This window comes from Pistacia vera, unplaced genomic scaffold, assembly GCF_008641045.1.
Source record: "Pistacia vera cultivar Batoury unplaced genomic scaffold, PisVer_v2 Contig783, whole genome shotgun sequence".
Lineage (NCBI taxonomy): Eukaryota > Viridiplantae > Streptophyta > Magnoliopsida > Sapindales > Anacardiaceae > Pistacia > Pistacia vera.
The window spans coordinates 179,809-186,922 of record NW_022196649.1 but is presented as its reverse complement, the minus strand read 5'-3'; positions in this window follow the sequence as shown (position 1 = coordinate 186,922).

Genomic DNA, 7,114 nt, shown 5'->3' with positions numbered 1-7,114 from the left:
AAGAACATAATTATAGTTTGATACATACAAATTATAAAAAGCCTATGTAGAGTATGGTTTCAACTTTCATCTTCAAAGCGCCAAACGCTAGCAGCTTTATTGGGGATACCTCAAAAGAATTACTCCCTCCCGTTCTTTATAAAAGCCGTTTTGAGGGTATTAATTTTTTCCAAAATAAATGACGTTCTCTTCTTTCAATGTTTTCTGACCCACATCTTCATTTTCCACCTTGCCCCTCATCTTCTCTCTCTCTCTTTATCTATCTCTTCCCCTCATCTCCTCTCTTTCACAATTTCTCTCTCTTTATTTTAATATTTCAAACGTGTTGCAACAGGAAAAACAAAATTTTTCCACCTGCAATACGAGGAAAAGTCAATTCTCTGCACAGTTTTTGATTTATTAAAAACTGTGTAAAAATTTAAAACGACAGTTATATTGAAACGGATGGAGTACTATATATTAGGTTATATTTAGAGAGTTTTTGTATGTAGGTATACCTAAATGGATTTCCCAAATACAAAAAATATAAAAGGGAGAGAGGTTTTCAGAGTACTACATCAAAACTTTACCATGTAAACAAAGCAGCTTTCAAGTCATTCCTTTGAGATTCCATACGCCAAGTCAAATAGTCTGAACAAACAAAAAATTCAATTGATTAAATTAAAGAAATGTTCATATATGTAATTACCCCTAAAATCACGAAACAGGTAATGGCTAATTACAATTCCACCTTCCATTTAAAGTTGTTTTTATTTTGGAAGCCTGTTTAAATGCTCTGGCTATTGCAAGTTACACAACTTTTTACATTATCTAAATGATAAGGAAGTTAGAAAACGTTTTGAAATATAGCCAGAAAATATTATAGTTCACAGATATAAACATTTCTTTGAATTTTTTCTTCATCTTAGTAAACAGAAGAATAACAAATATTACCCAGATAGTTGATAATTCTTGCATCTGCATATTTGTCGAAGCAGCAAAAGAATTGCAAATGGAATAATGATAGGAACCCATTCCAATAATTCAACAATTTGGGTTGGGCCATGAGTCTTTCATGGGCTTGGGTAGAACTCTCCTTGGAAAATCGGCTTGCCAAGGGAGGGTGCCCAAGCCTTTATAACCCACATACCCACCCTTTTCCTTTTTAATGTGGGATCCTAATATTCCCCCACGCTTCGAGACCCAACGCCCTCGTTGATCTTCTTTCCAAAGAGCATCCGCCTTCATCAGCCTTTACTGCCCTCCTTTTGGGTCTTACTTCGCCTAGAAGCTTGTCAGCAACTCTCCTTCTTGACCCCTCGGGGGGCCCATTGGGCCCTGCTGTGTGATCTCCACGTCGACCTCTTTACCCATTGGGTGACTTCGCAGATCTCCTTTCCTTGGGGTAGCAGCCGGAGCCCAAGGTCAACCTGACACGCGTGCACAAGATTATGCTCTGATACCAATTCCAATTGATAGGAACTCATTCCAATAATTCAACAATTTGGGCTTGGGTAGAACTCTCATTGGAAAACTGGCTTGTCAAGGGAGGGTGCCCAAACCTTTATAACCCACATGCCCACTATTTTCCCTTTCAATGTGGGATCCTAACAAATAACAACTAAATGAAACAGCCGAGATTTGAAAGAAAAGAATTAATTAGTATATATAAAAGGACAATTATTTACTCAAAACAGAAATAAGAAATAAGTTAAAACACAATAAAAAAGGTCGATTGATAAATTTGAAGAGAAGTATTAACCTGTTTAAGAAGAACTCTCCTCTGAATTCAAACCCAATCAGGTATGTAACTAAGACCCATACGACGAATACGTTCCCATCCCGACTCAGGTTCTTCATGGAAACTAATTTTCAAACGTTTGAGGGAGGGTAGAAATTTTAATGCTTGATCCACTTGAGTAATTTTTGGACATGACAAAATTTTCAAATCCACTAGAGAAGTCAGGTTTTGCATCCCACCCATTGGAAGAGATTCTAGATCAGGAATTTTAATCATATGCATTGACTTTAAATGGGAGAGAGGGGCAGAAAAGCAAGAGGAAGTTGATGGTTCCCCTTTATTCATCAACGTAATCGTCATCGTCCGCTCCAGCGGTTTCGAGCTGGTCTTGAGCAATTTTAATTCTTCCAGAGATGGATATAGCGGCATGAACATCAAACTGGGGCAATTTTGGATATCTAATTTGTAAAGACAAGGAAATGAAGGCAACTCTGTATCATCATAATCATGTTTCCTCCACCATCCCTTTAATCTAGGACAGTCATAAAGGGTAATTTCCTCAAGGGAAGGGAAGAATGTTGTTGATGATGTGGAAGAACTATTACTTGCTTGATCTGAAGTGTACTCCAAATCATCTAGATGATTAAGATTCAAACTCTTCAAATAAGGAAATTTATCCAACGGTGGGATATATTGGCATCTTCTACATTTTTTTATACTAATTGAAGTTAAATTTGTGAGGGAGGAAAGCCAATCACAAAATTTAACACCCATAAATGATCTTACACTAATTTTCTTAAGATTTTGGTGAGGCTTTAGACCTTCTAACACCACTTCATCAGTTCCGCAAACCTCTCCATCATCACTTCTTCCCCAATCCAACGTTAGAGTTTGAAGAAATCGCTTCCCTTTTAAGTTGGCCAACCTGCTACTTTCCTCGTATTTTAAATTCGTAATTTTGAGTTTTCCTCTCAAGTTGTTCAGCCGGTATAATTCCTCTGTCCCACTATGTTTGTCTTTTCTGTTGGCCTGCTTAATTCTCCGACTTACCACAAATAGTGGTAAAGTCTGAAGATTAGTTAAATGCCCTAGTCCATATGGCATTCCTATTAAAGAATCACAATTTTTATTTATAAGATGTCTAAGATTCACCATTGTTCTAATATCTCTTGGTAGTTCCTTAAGCTGCATACAATAAGAGAGATCTAATGTTTCCAAATTTACTAGTCTCAACAATGAATTGGAGAGTATTTTAATATCCAAACAAGAAAAATTGAGATACCGCAAATGCTTCAATTCACCAATTAAACTTACAAGTTCACCATTTGGACTCGACAATTTCTGAAACCTTAACTCTCCAAAATCCAATGCTCGTAAATACATATAACTTGTTAAGATTTCATCACCACCACGCAAGTTGAAACCCCAATTTAATCGACAAAATAAAAGTAAAGTTCTTATATTTTTTGCCCTATATAATGCAACTGGAAATGTCCATGATCGTTTTACTTCACCACAATCAAGTGATAAATGACGACATCTTACATCTACAATTTCAACCTTATCAAAAGTTTGCATGGTGCATTCAGTTGCAATTGATTGTGCAAGATCATGCATAAGATCATGCATATTACATGCAGTTACATTGCCCCATCTATCATATTCTGGATCTTGGAAAAATGATCTTAGAAGTAAAGCCATAAAATACTTATTGCCAACATCTTCTGGACATTCTTTATTTGATGCCTGAATAAAACCTTGGGCCATCCAAAGATAAATCAATTTTTGCTTCTTAATCTTATAATTCTTAGGAAACAATGCACAATAAGCAAAGCAGTGTTTCAAGTTTGGAGGCAAATGATCATAGCTGAGCTTGAGTAATGGTATAATATCACTTTCTTGAAGTTCTTCTTTAATCACTTTTGACATTTCGTTATCCTTAAAATTCAACCAATCATCTTCCCTATTATTACCATAAAGTAATTGCCCTATTGTCCTTATGACAAGAGGAACTCCACCACACTTTGCTACAATCCCCTTTCCAAACTCTATTAGTTTTGGATATTTTGGTTCTATTCCATGTTCAAAGGCTTTTTGTGTAAACAAAGACCAAGACTTTTCTTCATCTAGTCCTGTCAAGGGATAGACACAAGATTCAAGTTTACCAGTAACCTTAGCAACTGCTTTACTACGAGTAGTAACTAGTATCTTACTTCCTTTTGAACCATTCATTAACAAATTCATCAACTCATTCCATTTATTATGACTCTCATTGTAAACATCGGCCAAAACTAGTAGAAATCTTTTCCCATCAATTTCTCTTCGAAGGAATTCCTGCAATTCGTTCAAATAAAAATTTCCAAGTTCTTTTCTAGTTGCAGATTTTATTATCTCTTGAACAATTATCTTCATAGTAAAATCATTAGAGACATGCACCCACATCCTTAACTCAAAGTAGTTTATGATATTCTCATCATTAAAGACAAGTTTAGAAAGTGTGGTTTTCCCTACTCCTCCAAGTCCAACTATGGTAACAACTGAAACATTCTCATCATCAATTGAGTGTAATAGAAGTCTTATAACATTATTTTTATCATCATCTCTTCCGATAACCTTTTCTACACATGCGAAAGAGCGTGTTTCCCTTTCTATATTCGTGACTCCTTCTTCAGCATGACACTCATAAAAGAAGGGCGGCCTATCACGTCTAATCTCATCTAGTTTTTCCATAATAGTCTTAATCTTATGAGCCATTCTAAGACTACATGCAATTTGATTAGATTTGGAGAAAAAGATCTTTACCTCTTTAGTCATTTTATTTCGAGTCAATACCTCTCGCTGTCGAAGTTGAGTAGAGAAATCGTCTATCAAGTCATCTGCATCATAATATGCATCTTTGAGCCTTCGGATCCAATGTTTTACTTCTCGATTCATTTTGCTATGCTGCTCCTCTGCATCGAGAAGTACAAGTTTGAAAGTTTCGACAGTGCTCTCAAGTTTTTGAAACTCATCTTTAACACCCCATGCCAATTTGCCTTCTTGGACAGCCAAGGACCCCAACACATCCAAGATTTTCCCTGCAATGCTAAGTAGAATGGCTTCTGCCATTTGTTCTCGGTTGTTGTATTACAAATTGATTTTTTCAAAAGGTAGCTCTGAAAATTTATTGTAAGATAACGTTACTGATGTTTATAGACAAAGGTAATAACATTAATTCTTGATCCGCACATGAACTTAAAATATGAAAAAGATACTTGACTTAATGATGGAAATCCAAAGCTAAAGGAAAGGTAATAAATACTTGGCGTAATGATAGAAAAAGAAAAGCAACTATTAGCACAATGTTTTGCTTTGGTAATAATCAAGCATCAATCCCATTTAAGGTTTATAATTCTTTATTTGTAATCAAAACATTATTTACTACGAAAGATTTGACGGTCAAGTGATACCCAATTACCTATACATATGTTTATCTTACAATATCTTTGCACCCATTTCACAAAGGGGTAATCCTACACTTACACCTTAATCTTACAAACTTTCTCTCACAACTTCGACGTGACAGTTCAAAATTGATCAGCTCGCAAATAGGTTTTGCTTGCTCGCTATGGGTCCCGTCTGTCAAATTATGAGTTGACCAAATACGAATTGTCATGTTAAAATTGTGAGAGAAAGTTTGTAAGATTAAATTATGAGTCAATCTTTATCATTTACGAAGTTGCATTTAAATGATATGAACAATGCATTTTGATTTGTTCCTTCTTAATATAAACGAAGAAGAATCAAATAAAGAAAAAGGTAAAGCTAAATCAAAAGATCAATTTTGGCATAAGAATAGCAATAAAAAAACATAAGAGAGAACAGTACTTTTAATTTTATGGAATGTTATGAATTTTGAATATTATGAAATGTTTTGTTTTCTGTTCTACTGTGTTTTATAACCTTTTTTTAAAGTAAATTTAAGAATTAAATCATTATGAAAAGAAGATTATATATATATATATATTTTTTTTTTTTTAAATGTGTAGAAAACGTGTTTTCATAGTATTTTATTTTTAGAATACTACTTTATAAATGATACCAAATCTGTTCCAAAATTTTGAAAATACAAAATTCAATTTTTTGATTTATTTCCTCAAAAACATTCTGTAAAGTACCATTAAAGATAGTTTAAATTTTCTAAACAGATATTTTAGAGAGATTAATAGGAAGGAACACAATAGTTTATTGACAAAATTTCATTCTTAATTTTTACATGTGTATAATTTACATTTTTATGAGATCAATTTCATTGAAATTCAGTTTTCTTCTAATTAGAAATAAAATAGTAAATACTTGCGGAAAATACAATTGAGATTATATATATACATATAAACTGTTATGATTATAACTAATCAACATATATTGTTTTAATTTAAGACTTGGAAACAATGGTAAAAATAAAATCATAAAAGACTATGTCTAGATTTACAATTACCTTAAGACCCTTTTCCTTTATAAGATAATCACTGCAAGAATTTAAATGAAGGTTTTTCCCACACTTTCATTGATATGAAAACTGTAATATATATACAGAGCTGTTGATCTATTCTGGGAAAAGTATAGCTGTCAAAGCTTAATCTATGCTACGGTTACAATGCATTAATACTATACAGCAGTTACAAAATCTGAGGATATTACAGAATATACACCATGATTCTAGGCTAAATGTTTGCTTGGGCATCTTGATCATTATTGTCGTTATCTTCCTTTATACGCCCTCGCAAGATTGAGCTTCCATTGGCAAGACCAATCTTGTTTCGTAAAAATTATGTGCGTTGTTTTGACAATGGCTTTGTTAGCAAATCTGCCAATTGGTCTTGTGTGTGGACATATCGGACTTGTATGCTGCCTTGTTAAACTAAGTCCCGAACAAAATGAAGATCGATTTGAATATGTTTCATGCGTGAGTGATTCACTGGATTGAAACCGAGATGAGTGGCACCAAGGTTGTCACATAGAAGTTGAGGTGACTGTTTGAGTGGAAATCCAAGCTCTTTAAAGAGACCAAGTAGCCACATGGTTTCTGAAGCAGTGTTTGCAAGGGAGCGATACTCGGTTTCCGTTGTTGATCTTGCAACTGCTTTTTGTTTCTTTGAGCTCCAAGAGATAGGATTAGGTCCTAAGAAGGTGATGTATGCTGATGTGGATGTGCGATCATCAACATTTCCAGCCCAGTCAGAGTCGGAATAAGTTGTTAAAACAGGAGAACCAACCTTAGTGATTTGAATGCCATGGAAGATCGTTTGCTTTAGATACCTCAAAAGCCTTTTTGTTGTTGTCTAGTGTGTTGTTGTGGGCTTGTGCATGAATTGAGAGAGCTTGTTGACAGCAAATGAAATGTCTAGACGTGTG